Here is a 19,019-nt window from a genome sequence, read left to right as displayed (position 1 = left end):
ATTTATATTCGGGGCTTCTCAGTGTGCTAAGATTGTAGATTTCTTGAGGGCAAGGTCTTTCACTCATTACTTCTTCCATTACACACAGTTTAGTATCTATTGGGGAAGGAGCTCACTAAATGGTTTTGAATGAAAGGATAAAATAATTGGAGCATGGGTCCCAGCTGGAGTTCGTGTTTACCCGTGGTCTTAGGAACACATGGCATGGTTGAGGATTCCTTGCAGGAGGACTGAGAGCAGAGGTTCCTGACAGTGGGGCATTCATCCCAAGGGAAAGGAACATAGGGACACACTCTGATGTGAGGAATTTGCCACAGGTCTGAGGGAGGAATGACTGAGCATAACACAGTATCTGCCACTGGGGCTATATTGAGTGCTGGGGAGGAAGGACTCAGAATGAAAATGGAAGCACTGTTTCCTGAAAGTCTCTACAAGAACAAGTAACATAGTGCAGCCCCATTCCGAGACCCACATTCTGGTGAGTATCACATGATCACACAGCTTCTCTGAGGCACAGACTTGTATCATCACAGCAGGACCTGCTCAAGACTTCTGCCCAAGCTCTCTGAGCAATGGCATCTTTAGCAGAGACAGATTGTTATAACTCTTTTCCTTGAACAGCACTTCCCTATTTCCCTCACCACTCAGCCCCAGTGACCCCCATTCTGCTCTATGCTTCTAAGAGTTCAACTTTTTTAGGTGCCACATATGAGTGAGATGATGCAGTATTTATCCTTCTCTGTTTGGCTTATTTCACTTGGCATAATGCCCTTGAAGTCCATCTCTTTTGTTGCAAATGACAGGATTTCCTTCTTTTTTAAGGCTGAATAATATTCGTATATATTCATATATATATTTTTATATATATCACATATTCGATGTCCCTTCATTTGTTGACAGACACTTAGGTTGTTTCCATATCTTGGATATTGTGAAAAATGCTGCAATGAACATGGGGGTGCAGATGTCTCTTTGAGATACTGATTTTATTTCATTTGGCGTTTCAGATATATAGGATGAATAATTTCTAGAGATCTAAGGTACAGCAGGGTGGCTACAGTTAACAATACTGTATCATATACTTGAAATTTGCTAAGAGTAGATCTTGTTCTCAAAAAAAAAAAAAGTAACTACATGAGATGATGGATGTGTTAACCAGCTTGATTGTGGTAAAAAAAATTCATATTGAATACACACATATATCAAAATATCACATTGTTTACCCTAAATATGTACAAATTTAACTTGTCAATTATACCTCAATAGAGCTGAGGGAAAAAGCTCTTCAAGAATCAACAGAAATATTAATTTTGATAATATAAATGAGAGGAGAGGCAAAATAGAGCAGCAGTAGCTCCCTTACCTCCTGAGTGAAAGCATTTGCTCCTCTTCTGAACTCAGGCAGGGAGGCCGGTCCTGAGGTGGTCATTCACTGTTATCAGAAATAAAAAGCAACAGGACACCTTGGTGCAGGGAGGAGGGTGAAGCCACCATATGATAGCTCAGGAGCTAGTGCTTATCTTGAAAGACACAATCTCTACTGAAGGAATTGGGCTTCGAGTGGGGCATGGAGGCCCTGGAATTGTGGGTAGGGTAGAGCCAGGGGAAAAGTTCTGTTTCACCTCCTGTTTTTTACCCCCAGAATGGCGTGGCCCACGTTTCATGAACTGCAGCTCCCCATCCTGTCTTGACTTCCTCACAGTTTTACTTCTCAGAGGGAGAACCTTGGTCTCCCCATCTCCCACTCATTTCTGCTGTTACAAAAGTCCCTGAAGTGTTGAAATGATTCCCCAGTTGATGAAATCTAGCACTTTGCCATAGGGCAAACACTTAACTTCTGCAAACACTTGAGTCTGCTCTTATTAGAATCTTTTTTATCCTTGAATTCAGCTCTGCTTACTGTTAACAACTTACAAACAATTCAGATATATTAGCTTCAAACTTATTAGAAAGATACATAGTGTGGAAAAGCAAATAAATATTGTAATTCATTCCCTGTTTGTTCATTAAAGAAATCAGATAAACATGCTGATCTTAGTATTCTGATGGTGTAAGTATATATGTGTCCCCAATTTTCATAATGACCCCAAAATTAAATAATCATGTTCTCATCCAACAATTGTATAACACTCATTTTGTTCCAAAGTTAGAGATATCAATAAAAACACAGGCTGCTCTGCGCCAGATGAGAACATTGGTTTTGTTTTCCTACTCTCCACTTCCAGACATCTGTATCTGCACTCCATCCTAAATTACCGGGGTCTTTACCACTCACTGAGTGCCTCCCATGGCAAGTACTAAGGCGTTCCCGCCCACACTGGCCTTTGCTGTGGTGTAGCTTGTCTTCCAGACTGAACATTGGGTGATGTGCTCTGATATCAGCTGACATATGGTTAGTCCCACCTGGTTTTCAAACACTGTGACTGAAATGCCACTGTTACTGGCATTGGTGAATAATATCCATGGTCACTGCCGTTGTCTTGGGTCACAATGTCATATAGTGTCCTACTGACACCAGAATCCTGTGGGTTCCCTAACTCATTTCCAACCAGCTTTTTGGTTGCTCTACCTTACTACACTGACTCAATCTGCCAAGCTCTTTTTTTCTGTTATTGGTATTTGACCACCCAGGTGCTGTATTGGACTTGAAGCTTGACTCCTAGGCTTGCCCTCTCTCAGGATAGAAGTGTGGATGAAAAATGTTGCCTGCTATATCAGTAAACAAAGGATGTTTCGGCCATCAAGCCATCAGCCACTGCAGCCGCCCCCCAACTGTGCACCCTGAGGGGATTCAGAATAGAAAAAAAACAGGATACTTGCCCTAGATAGTTAAGGAGCATATCAAAAGAATGATTTCAATGAGCCCAGACTCTTGTGTCTTCCCATACACAGAAAAGTGCTAAATTCATTAACTTGAGATATCTGATTTTTCTTTAACAGTAATCTTCTGATGTTCTGACTACCTGTTTTTTGTTGCAAAAACTCCTATTTGTCCTGGCTTCTCCCTTTTACCTCCTCAGAGTAATCCCTCAGAGCCATCTGATAGGCTGTCTCCCAGGCTTAAGTCCTCCGTTTGTCTACCAAATAAAACATAATGCTCAACTGTTAGGTTGTGCATTTATTTCAGTCAACAGAAGCTAGGCACAATTACTCTCTGCTGTAAGATTTACCCTAACACCATGAGGGTTTCTGTGGTGTTCAGGAAAATGTGCCACTCAGATATCTGATGTTGGAGAGTATATATTGACCCACAACTCTACCTGTTATGCTCAGAAATGCATCACTGTGATTGAGTGAGGCCACACTTCCCAGGGACTGTTCCCAGTCACTGAGGAGCATGGCCAGGATATGAAGGTCAGGAAACTACCTAGAAGGCAACAGCTTTCATCTGATGGGTGACTTTGGCTCAAGGACTTCCTGTAGGCTTTTCCAAAACCTTCTAAGAAATGTACTGTACTCTGCATCCTCTCTCCTTCTCTCCTTTCCCTCCTTCCTTCATAGGACTCAGACCTTTATCGCAGTCTGACATCTCTCCTGGCTTCCTCCCCACTTTCTCTCACCAGTGTTTTACCCAATAAATCTCTTTCATGTCTAATCCCATCTCGGCATCTGTTTCTTCAAAGTCTAGAACTACAACAATTTAGAACAACTGAAAATTTCATCCTCCTGCCTTATTTCTCAGGGGTACTATATCTAAGATTGAAATCTCAGCCATATCTCTTCCAATTCCCCTCTTCCTACTTTCTAATTGACCTTTTCTTTTAGATGGGAGAATGGCTAACATTATCATTTTGTAAACACTTCAATTTTATTGTTTATTTTTGAAACTCTAAAATCTAGCTTTTAGTTTTCTTCTTACTTAGAGAAATCAAGTTTTTGGAATTTCAGAAAACAAAATCTCTAGCCAAACATATCAAACAAAAATCTCTTTACTTCCCACAAAATGTGGCTCTTACTTTTGCTTGCATACCATGTGTTCAACAAAAGTTCATTCAGAAATTCAGTCTCTCCCTTGGTTTTAAGATGTGTTCACTCTCCTTTTGTAACAGTGCAATGAGAAAAGCTATCACTGATAATTAAGTGGTCGGAAAAAGGAATTGTGGCAAAAGAACATAAAGGAATAGAAAATAACATAACATTTAGAATAAAAAATCACTAAAGTATGATTTAATATCATTTAGCATCAAAAGACTTTTTATTTTCAGCTAGGCTCCTCCCTTTCTCATGATTTAGGACCCATGAGGAGGGACTGAGAGTTCTGTGCTGGAAATAGTTTAGTTATAGGAAAAGATTACATCTATTTTTGCAATATCACATCTATTTATTTTGGGGCATCAGCCCAGAATTTCAAAAATTCTTGTGTACCATGAACTATTACAAACCCTACATGAGAACTGGAGCAAGTCAGCTGGAGGTCAGGACTTTGACCCTAGGAGAGATGGTGAATGCGAGATGAGCCAGATTTTGACTTTATAAGAGTGGACTAAATAATATTTAGCTTGAAAATATACTCCAGAATGGTTTAAATCCCCAAGAAATTATCAACAGATGTACAAAAAGTGGGGGAAGGGCTCAGTGTCGTGAAAAATTAAGGCTTCTGCCTTGGACTGTGAAGTTGGAAAAGACTTGAAGCCTTTCTTTAAAAGGAATGACTGATTCCAATGATATTAACTCAAAATGCAAGAGAGACAGATCTTGAGGGAAAACATTTCCATGATGACAATTAAGAATTTAAATATATGTATATGTATAAGTGATTCGCTTTTCTGTACCGCAGAAACTAAGACAACCTTGTAAATCAACTATACTCCAATAAAAGTTAATTTTTAAAAAAGTTAATTAAAAAAAGCCAGGGTTTAAAGCTGTAGTATGCCCTTCTTTCTGGTTTTCTTTTGATAGAAAAATAGAACTTTGGCAGTAATTTTATCATAAAGAGAATAGGCAGAGCAGAAGCTAATGTGGGTCAGAGTTCTTTGGAAGTCAGCGGGAGAGCAGAGGATGGAGCCCAGGTCTTGGGTCAGGTCAGGCTTGGCTGGTGCCTGCTCTCCTCATAGGTCAAGGCCAAGATCCGAGCAGTGACCTGTTCACTGTGTGTCAGTAAAGACCGTGCAGAGTCACACTTACACACAAGGAGGCTTCCAGTGCTCCTGAGGCTGGCCCCTACAGGACGAGGGGGTGGTGGGAAGCACTGAGGAGGGAGCGGTGGGGCCCTCGGTGGAGGGAGATGAACATTTCATCCAGTATCCAGACCCTGATATGAGAGCTCAGTGAACGGCATGATATTCTAAAGAAACAGATTCTAAAGAGTCATAGACCCCCTCTACCCCCGCTTAGAAAGGAAAAATTTAGATGAGAATAAACATTTTTTGTGGTGGGTTATGGAAAAAACAGAAGAGAAAATTTAGAGTAAATTCTCTTTCTTTTTATATTCTTCCCACCATTTAATCGTGAAGCTTTTCTATAGCCAAGACCATCAGGATGGGAATGACACAGAAAAAACTAAAATTGAAATTCTTATTTTTGAATTCTTATATTGTCTTCTATAACCTACAGCAGAATCAACAGTTTTGAAAGCCCTGACTTCAACTACAAAAGCTAAACAGTTACAAGAGAAAACTATATTTATCTACCTATTTATAAATTTATCATTTCAAAAACTTCTTTTAAAGCATTAAAAGCTCTAGGCTGATACAGAGATATAGGACACATAATTTACAATATGAACCACAAAGTCTGCAAGAATCCCTTGATTTAAGAGAAAACGTTCCCACCAAGGTGAGAGGAGATGATAGTTCCTTTCTCGATTGGAAGGAGGAGATTATAGGGGAGAACAAGAGAGTTTTAAGGGCCAGTATTAGGCTCTGCTCCATGTTTCTATCCTCTGTAGACACTGAAACACTGGGGGGGGTTGTGTGTGTGTATGTATGAGAGAAAGAGAGAGAGAGAGAGGGAGGGAGGGAGAGAGAGGGTATGTGTCAGAAGTCTCTGGATATGTTCGAATCTCTGAAAGCTGATGGGTCTTGTGTCCCATTTTACATCTGAAATTGCAGGTGAAAAGATTATAGGGTTAAGTATGTTTCTCTCCTGGTCCCTTTTTTTAAAAAAAATAAATTTATTTATTTAATTTAATTTATTTATTTTTGGCTGTGTTGGGTCTTCGTTGCTGTGCGTGGGCTTTCTCTAGTTGCGGTGAGCAGGGACTACTCTTTGTTGCGGTGAGCAGGCTTGTCACTGTGGTGGGTTCTCTCATTGCAGAGCACGTGCTCTAGGCGGGTGGGCTCAGTAGTTGTGTCTCGCAGGCTCTAGAGCGCAGGCTCAGTAGTTGTGGCGCACGGGCTTAGTTGCTCCGTGGCATGTGGGATCTTCCCGGACCAGGGCTCGAACCCGTGTCCCCTGCATTGGCAGGTGGATTCTTAACCTCTGCGCTACCAGGGAAGCCCCTCTACTGGTCCCTTTTAAAAGATGAAGAAACTCAAAAAGAGTGACAGGTAACATCACTAATGCCTTTGAATAGCATAGTTCTTTGTAGTGGGGGCTGTCCTGTGCATCCTGAGATTGTGGGGTGTTTCAAACAGCCCTGGTCTCTATTCACTAGGTGAGAGTAGCACTGCCCTCTACCCCAAGCTGTGACAATCAAAAACGTCTCCAGCCATTGTCAAATGTCCCCTGAGGGGCGACACCACCCCTGGGTAAGAGCCACTGTCCTTATAGTAAATTAGAGTCAGTTAGGTGGCTCTTTTCCATGCTACAGGGACCAGGGTATCACAAGCCAGGATGGAGAAAGGGCACTGAAAGGGATGGTGAAGCCAAAACACCAAACTCCCTTTGCTATCATTTTGTCCTGGGTTAGGTCTTTGTTCAGTCTTTGGATTTCTATCAGGATTTTTTAAACAAAATCCACATCTAAGTATGTGAAAAGGAGAATTATTCCAAACAACAGGATATAAAGAAGACAATGGGTGTGTTTAATGGCCTGAGGTTGGTCAGGTTGCAGCGAGCAAGCTAGTTTCATTTAATGGCTTATTAGTGGGCTGCTGAAAAACAGTGTCCTAGTCCTAAAACAAAATCTGCAGCTAGACCAGCAAGCAGCTTGAGCCCCAGACATACATAAGTGTCCCAGGCAGAAAATAATAAGTTGAAATTCATTTGGCAAAATATTAGCTAATGCAGTTGAAAAAAAAACCACACCACAGATATTCTGATGGGAAAATACACCTAGTGAGTAATATTTCCAAAAAAGCCCATGAGTGTGCACACAGGATGAATTCTGCAGTCTGATACCACAATAAGAAAGACTAAATAATTTTTAGATGTGGGAGGCCTAGAAAAAGCATTAGCTTCATATGCTCTGACCCTGAGACTCTGGGTAGTAAATATAGCCAGGTGAGGTCACTCCTGGAATTTATTTACTTTGGCTTATTCCAGGTGTGAATAGATGGAAATTATTTGGCAAGTGTTCAAGAGTGAGCCATGACAAAGGTGGGCGAGGAGGTGGATGAAGAAGATAGAAGGTGGAGGAGACAGAATATTACCAGGAGCTTCTCCTAAGCACCAAGAGTGAATACTATGCCGCATAAACACGTCGTCAGAGATTGATTTATGGTGGAACCATTTAAAGTGACTCATACTCTAGAATGTGGTGGTCATTAACGATGTGTAACCTGCAGTCGACCCACTCAGAAAGTAGCCTTGTCAAGACAGAGCTCTGTAGGAGATACGCTTATCTGCTTTTATTCATTTGGGGCACCAGAATTAATCATAATAGGTAAGGTTCTAAACATCCCCAGGCACTGTCTAATTCATTACCGGGAGGAGGTTCTTTAGACTGAGACTTTGAAGACAACACAATGATACCACGCTATATATATTTTACTGACCTCAACAAAACACTAAGGATCTATATATTGCACAATATATGTACACATACATCTATCTATGTTTCTATCATCTATCTACCAACAACGTATTTTGATATCTATTTACTAAGGCATTAGAAATAACTCATAACTAGCATGATCAAGAGAATAATTTGCATCCTTGTCTGATGTAGATCCTAGTCTCTGCGTCTCATGATGTGTCCCTCCTGAGCAGGATGTGCTGGGCTATCCGTTTCTTAATGAAGGCCTTTTGGATTAATCCTAGGAAAAGCACACTGAATATAGGCTGTGTTCTTTGGAGGTGAGCTGATACATTTCCTTATAGCAGAGATTTTAATATGCTTTGGAGATACTGTTTTTTTATGGGAATACACCTGTTAATTTTCTTTCATAAAATTAAATTCATTACACATAACTTTGTTTTTAAAATTATCCTTTTGGAAACAGGTATATTCTATATGTATTAAAAAGTCACTGACATAAACTAAAATAATTAAATTCTACTAACTTTGTCATTTTTACATCCTCAAAGAACCTCACAAAAAATTATGTGAATCACCTTGAAATGTCACCTCCATGTCAAATAGTCAAATAGGAGCCTAGAAAGATTAAATTACTTCCTGCTTTAATACTTTGGTTTGTCTTGATAAATGCCAACCTGTGCAGTTACCTACGATGGCTCCCCTCTCAGCTGGTTGGGAAGAGAGAGGAGTCCAACAGAGCCTCCTTAGAGCTACTCTCCTCTTCAGGTTCTGATTCCTGTCCTCACCCCTTTTCCTCTCCAACCTTCCCTTCAAACCCTCTTGCTCTGATCTGATTTCCCCAGCTTCTGTACTATCACCTAATCTAAAAATAACTAATGTTCATTTAATGGTAAATATTAATATAGCCTAATTTCTAATCAATCTACAGAAAAATATCCTTGGCTCTTCATTTAAAAAATTTGCTGTTGGTTCATTGTTTATTGTAACCTATGCCAATCAGGCCTGAAAGTCAACTACTAAATGGTATTTTGTTTAATCTGCAAAGTGTTTTAGAAATTGGTTAATTGGGGGACAAAACATATTTAAATGAGAAGGAATGGAGGGATCTACCTACCAGCCAGTGAGCTGAAGTTCGGTAGTCTTTCTGCTGGGCAAGGCTGCATGACTTGTTTAGTATTTGAAGATAGGCTGGCATGCTTTAGGTATCAAGGATACCTCTGATGAGAGCACAGGGAAGGTGATCCAAAGAATTGTTAAGGAAGTCAAAAGATCACCCCAGAATGTGGCTGGTAGAAGGTTCTAAAAAGAGGCTTCTTTGGTGGAATGGCAATTTTGCTTTATCATCAGCTAATTTGCTGATGTTGGTCTTATAGAGCTTTGTTTCTCAACTGAATTTTTGAAGTTATTTGTCTTACTTCAACCTGTTCCTAAAATGTCGTAATGTTTGGTCCACCAAGCCGTTTCATTCTGGTATGCCCTCAGAGGTGTAATGAGCCCAAGACCCAGGAAATACTGACGTTCTACCACCTTATGATTCTTCTGTTCTCAGAGACGGTCATCATACTGTGATTATAAAATGAAGCACAAGTCTGTATTGTTATGTGAAGATGAAAATGTGAGTTCTCCTGATCCTATAAGTGAAAGGAGTTTATCCATGTGATTATGCACTAGGCCTACTGCCACAGCCCTGTGTTTGTAATGTTAATGAACACTTTGAGCTTCCATAATCCAACCTTAAACATCCAAGTTATGAGAGAACAGACATTTCCATGTAAGGGTTATGTGATTTAAACAATACACTTACTATTTTTATTAGTGATAGCGTTTCCTTCTATCTGAAGGGTTAAGGATGAGAGGTTGCTAGCATTTGGTGGTATTGTTGTTTTTTCCCTTTGACACTTGTGAAAAGAGATGGAATACACAATATAAATGGTTGGTGATGAGACTTTTGAATTCTGTATCAATATTGTCATCTCTTCTCCAATAAGATTAAAACTGAAGTAGGTGGTACAGTGTGATGGATGTAGAGTAGTTTAATAAAGTGTAGAATTATCTCTTATTGGGGGCACTTAGGATAATTTCCTTTTCCATCTGAAAGCCTGTTTAAATTGCCTTTTTTTTTTTTTTTTTTAAAGGATTTTCTTATTTATTTATTTATTTATTTATTTATTTATTTTTGGCTGTGTTGGGTCTTCGGTTCGTGCGAGGGCTTTCTCCAGTTGCGGCAAGCGGGGGCCACTCTTCATCGCGGTGCGGGGACCGCTCCTCATCGCGGTGCGCGGGCCTCTCTCCATCGCGGCCCCTCCCGTCGCGGGGCACAGGCTCCAGACGCGCAGGCTCAGCAATTGTGGCTCACGGGCCCAGCTGCTCCGTGGCATGCGGGATCTTCCCAGACCAGGGCTCGAACCCGTGTCCCCTGCATTAGCAGGCAGATTCTCAACCACTGCGCCACCAGGGAAGCCCTAAATTGCCTTTTATACCTAAAATTTTCTTATTAATCTATAGTCATCTTAGCATTTTCAAACCAGCAAACATACTCCTTAACTCTTTAATTCAGTGCTACATCTCAGGTTAGTTTTCTGAATCTGTAGCTATGGAAAACTATGATACATTAATAAAACTATAGCAGTTTGAAAAGAAAAATATCTTTCCAACTTTTTCCAAGACAAAGCAGTACAATTTCATAACTGCAAGGGACCCTAGAAGTATTGAATCCGACATCTTCATTTTAATAGAAGGAATAAGACCTATGGGAATAGAAAAATTTGTCTGTCACACAACTTGCTGGCCCTAAAACCTGTGTTTCTTTGTGCTGGGTGCAAAGTAGGTCTCCCTGTGTCGTGGTTCTGGCCTGTGAAAGAATACTCTCATATCACATATCACTGCCAGGTGTACTGATAGCTAAGGAAGGAGCCTCTGCAGAGGCAGAACAGCTTAGTGGGTAAAGTTTGAGTACTAGACTGAGAGGATTCTGGCTTGCAAACCTGGCTCTACTGGCTGTTATTTTAGGCAAGTTACTTAACTTCTCTGACCTCAGTTTCCTTATCCATAAAATGGAGTTTATAATCTTGCTAAATCTACAGGTCATTGTAAAGGTCAAACGAGGCTCTGACACATATTATGAACTCAATATATTTTGGAATAAATATCCTAACTCTGGTTTTGACAACCATAAATGGAGTTCAGTAATTTTAACATTGAGAGCTTTATCTCTTTATCTTCAGACCACAGAATTCAATAAGCAGAGGGTAAGAAAGATCCAAATCAATTATGACTAACAGACTGGTCTCAGTGTTTTGATTTGCCAAACCCAGCTAGCCTGTATAAATTGGAAACCTGAGTCTTTCCCCAGAGAGTCAGATCATTTTCACCACCACAATTCCAGGCAGCAGAGTATCTATCTCAACTTGTGACATCTCCAGGGATAGAGACTTGAGAGCCCTCTAGTGAGTCCATTTGGGGGGATTTAATTCCCATCTTCTCAGTTTACCTCCCTAAGAAAACAGCAAGAAGAGAAGAAAGGCAAATTTGAATTTACTGAATGTTCATAGTAATATGTAAAAGATATCTTAAGTGTGTGATTTGGGTTTCCCCACATTTGAGTGTGAGTAGTTTATTTAGGAAGTGATCTCAGAGGGCATCAGTAGGGGAGCAGAAAACAAGACAGAAAAGTGAAGAAGATGCATTATCAAGCAGGCTATTGCTGTGAACAACTGGGGCTCAACCTCTCTGTGGAATTAGATGTAAAACACACCAAGATTTATTGCACCTGAAATGTGAAGAAGCTAGGATATGTACCCTTCAACTTCAGGCATCCCTGATTGAGAGCTGTTCCTGGGTGATTTAATTCCCTGACACTTCCAGCCTGTGCCATACATGGGCTGAGACAAAGCCATGTGGCAGGATATTGCAGTAGAATGCTGCGGCATAAACTTGATGAATGAGTGAGTATGAACAGAATCTGGGTGATGTCGCTGTAGTATGTCTTATGATAAAACCAATAACCACTGGAAAGCATCTGGCCACAGAATGTGATTCTTGAAACTGAAGAATCTGATATATTTATCTAATGAAGTGTCTTTGAAGAAATAAAAATAGACCATATTACATCCTTCTTAGGAAAAGCAGGGGAAGGTGGACAAGAGGTGTCCTTTTGCACCTGAGGATGCATATACCTAAGCCCACATCCTTTTGATCCCATCTTCATTCCTCATTTCACTAATACTTTTTGGAAATATGGCTTATTAGAAATCACTCTGCAGTCATGCTCATAGATTATGTATTTTGCACCTCTTTCCTTCCCATATATCATTATAACAAATTTTGTCATGTTATTACAAACCTTTTGTTAATTAGCATTTGGGTGATATTTTTTTGAGGGACCCATGTACTATGAAATTGTTATATGGGGAGGGGAGCATGCATTTATAGATTAGGTATCATGCTTAATACTTTGGGATAATTTCCTAAGTAATAATAATAATACAGAATAATAATGATTAAAAAAAAAAAGAAATCATTCTAAAACACAACAGTAGACTGTTATCTCTGCAGTTTCCATTTTCCACTAGGCACATAGTGACAAGATGTTTATCAAGTTGGTGGAAACATCAACAGCCCAAGACTTGGCTCTTCATTAAGCATTGCATTCTGCAAAAATTCAGTTGATTACTAATTACAAATGGACAGAAGGATAACATAGATAATACTGAAAGAATAACAATATAAGGAAAGTTAGCATGAGTCTAACTCAAAATTCAGAATAAGTTCAAGCTGTTGCTCTGGCATATGTCTTCATTTGGGACCAGAGTGAAGGGTGGGAAATTTCAAAATTACCCAACATGTTTTCTTTTTGTACTTGGAAAGATGTCTAGGGTTTTTCTATTCTTTTTCAATTTATGAAATGAGCCCAATTACTTGTGTTCCTGGGATGCATTCACACAACTAAGAATTAAAGCACCATCTTGGGTCCTTCTCTTTCTCTACACAGGCTCACTAACCTGCTATTTAGGAAAGACACTGATAGCATATATTGAATTTACTTGCATGTTATGACTTGCTCTAACAGCAACGCGATGTTATCTTTATCTTTTTCAGTCCAAGTTTTAAACAAACCCTGTTAACGAAGTCTTATCAATAATTTTGATGAGACAGAGTATCCATAACCTACTCTGCAGAGGCAGCCTTTGGATAAGAGTTGTACGTTAGGACAGCAGCTAAATGATTGTTGTAGGATCCACAGCTATAGAGGTAAATTAATCTATATTTTGGTATGCCCTGTGATGTAGTAAAAATGGTAAACCCAAACTATTTAAAATTATGTCTAAGAAGGCAGAACATTTGCTCCCCTTGGGCATTAGGTGGAAAATCAGGCATCAAGTTGAGTTTGCTCAACACTATGCTTTGGTTGATTGTTTACAGATCAACCACCAGCAAAGCGGAATAAGGACATTGGATTTTTGGGGGTTGCTTTTAATGATTGCAATTAGTTAATGGATTGTTAGTGGACCGGCAATTAAATATCAGATTAATGACTAAACAATCAACTGGGAAATGGTTACATAATTTATTTTAATTTTTTAAAATGGAAGCATTATAAAACAAGTTGGCAAACTGTGGTCCATGGACCAAATCCAACCCACCATTGTTTTTCTAAGTAAAGTTTTATTGAAACTCTAGCCATGCTCCTTTACATATTGTTTAGGGCTGTTGTCGCATTACTGTGACAGAATTGAGCAGTTGTGACAGAGACCAATAACCCCTAAAGCCTAAAATACTTACTATTTGAGAAAAAGTTTACTCACCTCTGCTACAGAGATGTGACAATTATTTTGTACAACATATGCCTGTAGACTGCTACCTAAAGAGACCAAGGATGTGGGTTTCATTGCTATGTGCACATGTTAATATTACCTTATCATGCTGACTCTAATTTGCCCTCTTTCTACTCAGCTCATGGCGTAGGGAGGATACTATTTCTCCTAAAACAAACAGACAAACAATGAAATAGCAAAAGGTCTTCTGATGAATCCCAGTCCCTTCTGATGTACGTCAGGGAATATTAACTTTGTTCTGTCAAGAACAGTCTTCCATTCTATGTTGAGCAAATTGTTACTCTAATATACTGGTTCTCAAACTCCAGTGTATATCAGAATTATCCAGAGAGCTTTTTAGAATGAAGATTGCTGGGCTTAATCCCTCCTTTCCTCCTAGTTGCTGATGCGGTGGATCTAGGGGGGGGGGTCTTAAGAATCTGCATTTCTAAAAAGTTTCCCAAGTGATGCTGATGCTGCTGGTCTAGAGATCACTTTAAGATCCACTCCTGGAATACACTGAGGCTGATTAATTTCTGTCCCTCTCCTGTATAGGCACTTTGCCTTAAAGCTGAAACAGCCATTACCCGCTCATGGTTTAGCGGAGAATGGTAATCAACAAAGAACAAGCAACAATCTCCTTAAAGGTGACTATTTCACACTACTGCAGTACACCAATTAAAGCAAAAACAAAGAACAAGAACAGGTGAGACTAACCAGTCTTAGTTATCAAGCTACTATAAGGGAGCAGAGACAGATATAAAAGACAGATAATGTAGAAAGTTTTTGTTCTGTGGGCGTGTAGCAATTGACAGCAGAAGTAGGAGTGTTTGTGAGGATAGGAGAGAAGAGATGAGACATTATAAGGTGTTAAGATGTCAAAATGTTCTCAGCATTTTTAAGTACATGATTCATTAGGTAGTGAATCATAGAATTTACATTGTGAGAGATCATCTAATACTATCTTTTTCCCCACATACGAATTTAAGATGTATGTGTGTGGATTTACATAAATATTTATTCCATAAAACTTTAATGTTAAAACTGCTCACTTGGCCTCATATTCATAAATTCACAAGATCCTCTTATGGTCAAAGATTTCTTTTGCAACTAGAAAAACAAGAAACAAATAACATTTAGCACCTAATATCATATAACAAACCACTGATAAGACAAAGAAAAATGCTAAGTCCCCTTGATTCTTGGTGAATAAGGCAGACATTAATGGAAATAAATAAGCAATAAAGGTTTATTTTTCTTGGATACTTTGTAATTTAAGTTGCTTTGCCTTTTCTTGAGGATAAAAAAAGTAGGGGGAGAAATTTAATCTCAAAAGATTAAATTTGAACTGGGCAGTGGTGAACAAATATAATTCATACCCTACCCTCTCAACAATCATCAGTAAACATGATTGAAGTGGCTTCTTATAAGAAAAAGTTCTAAAAAGTTAGAACTGGGAAAATTTAAACCTGATGTTTCTCATTTCCTTCCAACTTCTCCTGTGTCTGTTGCAACACTTGACTTTTCCTCTGCATCTGCGCCGGTGGGTTTCTGGATTGCTGGCACCGTGGTGTCTCTGGCTATTGCTCCTGAGAAGAAGAGGCCCAAGCTGGGCCTGCCTGAGCTCCCCCTGCCCTTTCCTCTAGTCCCTGCATGCTCCCTCTCTGCACTTCCTGCTGTCAAAGTTATCATCGTCTCCAGTCGCACAAGCCCAGAAGCTCAGAGAGAACCCTGCCGACTCCTGCTTCCCTTTCAAATCTAGCCTGTTCCAGTCTTCTCCATTCCTCTTTTTTTTTTTTAACATCTTTATTGGAGTATAATTGCTTTACAATGGTGTATTAGTTTCTGCTTTATAACAAAGTGAATCAGTTATACATATACATATGTTCCCATATCTCTTCCCTCTTGCATCTCTCTCCCTCCCACCCTCCATTCCTCTTTTATAAAGTCTTTCACACCTGTCCCCTTGTCCCCTTGTCTCTCTCATTCTCTCCCTCACTTCCACTTCCACCCACCCGCTCTAAACCCCCCTCAGGGCATAGTGGTTAAGAGCATGGGTTTCAAGCTAGGGCACCTAGACTTTGCTCCCAGCCCCCATGCCTCTGAGCTCGCAACTTCTGATGTTAAAGTGTCTGAACCTCAGTGCCATCATTTTATTTTAAAAGTGGGCATAATAATATTTGCTCATTCAGTTGTTATGAGGATAAAATAACATACAATGCGTAGCATGGTGTACGGCACACAGTAAGTACGTGTCCCCAAATAGAGTGACTATAAAAGTTATCATTCAAGAGGTGAACTTATTGTGTAGCTTCAATTTTCTTTTGCACCTTATATACAAGTACTTACTTTCTTATCTAATCTTGTATTCCAAATTTTCTTTTACTTTCTTATATAAAATTTTTATTGCCTTTTATGAAGGATTCATCTTCCACCCTGGAGGAGAGGACCCTGTAGAGAGAGAAAAACAAGAATTCACTGTGTAGGGATAGTGGTGAAAATGTCTGCCTTTGTGCAAATGTCAGAAAAATCAAAGAAGGCTCTCCCCTCCTTCTACCAGCAGTATTCATATATTATGTTTAAGTTTTTAGGGTGCTTTCATATTTGCCATTTCTCTTGAACTCTACTGTTATGGATCAGATTGTGTCACTCCCAAATTCTTGTGTTGAAGTCCTAAACCCCAGTACCTCAGAATGTGATCTTATTTGGAAAAAGTCATTGCAAATATAATTAGATTTTGATGAGGTTATACTGGAGTAGCTCCTATTCCAATATGACTGGTATCATTATGAGAGGGGGAAATTTGGACCCAGATGCACACACAGGGAGAACATCATGTGAACATGAAGGCAGAAATCAAGGAATGCCAAAGATAGCCAGCAAATCACCAGATGCTAGGAGAGAGGCATGGAGGAGATTCTCCTTCACACTGTCAGAGAGAGCATGGCCCTGTTGACACCTTAATATCAGACTTCTAGCCTGCAGAATTATGAGATGATAAATTCCTATTGTTTAAGCCACTAAGTTTGTGGTAGTTTGTTATGGCAGCTAGCAAACTAATATGCTTAAAAAGATGCTATGAGACAGAGCAGGTGGTGACTGTATAACAGACTAGGGTGTGAAGGAACTACTTCAACAGTGGTAGCTGGAGAGGGACCAGGAATGCAGGGAGTTGCTGCCAGGTAGAAGTCAGGGGACCCAGGCTGGGTCCTCAGGCAATGCCTCTGTTTCCCTCCCTGCTCAGGCTTGGCAAGGAGAGGAAAAGGAAGTTAGATCAGAAGATGAGGCCTGAGCTAGCCTCTGGGAAGCCCCAAAGCGCAGGCAGCCATTTCCCCATTGCTGAAGGTTCATCTTCCTGAGAGTGGAGTCCTCCAGGACCATTAAAGGGCAGAGGGCATTATGCTCCCAGCCCAACCAACTCTGAATGGTTTTTAGTTTGTAGAATTTTCCATCTAACACAGTTTCCCAGTGCACTGAATTCTCATAGACAATCAACATCACCCCTGCTCTATCTAACCCGCAGGCCAGAACAAATTATAATTACACTTTTAAAGGCAAGAAGGGTAAGCTAACTCACAACCTCATGCCAAGAGGTATAGAACATGTGCCAGTGCCAGCTATTTTCTACATCTGAGTTTTCCCCCTTTAATTGTGAATTTATGACTGTTTAATGAATAACTGAATCAGCTGGAAGTCTGATATCATGATAAGTGGGATTTTATTTTAATCAGAAAATAAATCCCTTTCAAATTTATCAGCTGAAAAGCATCCAGATCTACCCCCTCGGGAGCTAATTTTGGTATATTCATGGTGATGAGAATGGCAGCCCAGAGTGGCTCAGGAAACAGATCATCCCCTAGGCAACGTGAAGCATGCTGGTGGATTCTACCTCAATACGCTTTGTCAGATTGAACTACGCTCACTGGAAGGGAGCACCTCGCAACATGTCTGCTATGAATAGTGCAGAATTATTTTTTCTTGTTTTCTGTGGGTTTCTTCCTTCTGTTTTTGAATTTTAAAAACTTTTGTAATAAAAATGTGCTACCATTCCCCCTTTATAAGGTTCAGTCAGGCCTAGACAAACATCAGTGCAATCTTAAAACCCATTGAATTGAAATCTAATTGGCCTCTCTGTAATAAACTTGACAGATAAAAAGACCACATACCTATTTAAATTTGAATTTCAGTTAAACAATGAATAATTTTTTACTATAAGTGTCACCCAAATATTGCATGGGATACACTTCTAGTAAAAAAATTTCCATTATTTATCTGAAATTTGAATTTAACTGGATGTCCTATATTTTTATTTGCTAAATCTGGCAACCCTACTCTGTCAGAGATGGAGGATTTTCTATCCCAGTTTCTATGTTCCCTTAATCAAATAAGAAGATGTTACTGGGTTCTTTTTTTCCTTAGCAAAGAAGAACTTTGAGTGTGCCCTAGAACAGTTTTTTAAAACATGTTCTCCCTGATCACTCAGTTAAAAGGTTAAAATGCCAACTCATGAGTCTCACTTAAGTCGTGTTTAGTAATCGGATTCTCAAGCTCCACAGGAGAGCCTTAAACACGGTAAAGAAATGACCCCTAGGATGTGGACCTCAGTTAAAACCTGATGTGAGTGTCCTTTCTTACTGTAGAATGTATCACTCTGAGGAAGCATTGAAATTTGATAGCACTAGAGACTACTGAATTGTTATCATAGTCTCAGTTATTGAAAATAACACTATTTATTTCTAATGCCTTCCTAGAAATTGACAAAATATATACTTGTATTTAATTAAACTGGTTTAAGAAAACAAAGGTATAGTTTTTATTCATCAAAATAATTTGCCCACACTCTTGTTACTGTGCTCATCTCCAGGCCTCCAGGCCCAGGCCTAGGGACAAATACAAACTATCATTCACAATAGTTTTGCATTTCTAGGTCTCAAAAATATATCACAGGTGGAAACGCTGCTTGGAATAATCCAGAATCCAGAAAGCTTTGCTACAGTTTAACAAAATTTATTATATTGACATTAAGTGATATACAATGTAATTTTAAATACCACTCTAGATAGTAAGTTATTTTCTTGTGCAAGATATTGAACTCACTTAGTTTACTTTCTCATCTAGAAGATAATAATAGTAATAGTAGTACTTCAGGGTTTGGGGGGAATTAACCTAAAGATATGTGTAAGTAATTAGCACTGCTGCTTGGCATATGTACATAGCACAGTGCTCAATGAATACTAGTTGCCACTATTATTATTATTAAAAGTATTATTTCATTTATAAAATCATAAAACTTGCAAAAGACATATAGTTGGAGAAGGCTTTTCCATAGCAGTTCTTTCCTAATT

The sequence above is a fragment of the Balaenoptera acutorostrata genome, chromosome 2 (assembly GCF_949987535.1).
Source record: "Balaenoptera acutorostrata chromosome 2, mBalAcu1.1, whole genome shotgun sequence".
Taxonomy (NCBI): Eukaryota; Metazoa; Chordata; class Mammalia; order Artiodactyla; family Balaenopteridae; genus Balaenoptera; species Balaenoptera acutorostrata.
Note: the sequence above shows the minus strand (reverse complement) of the source record.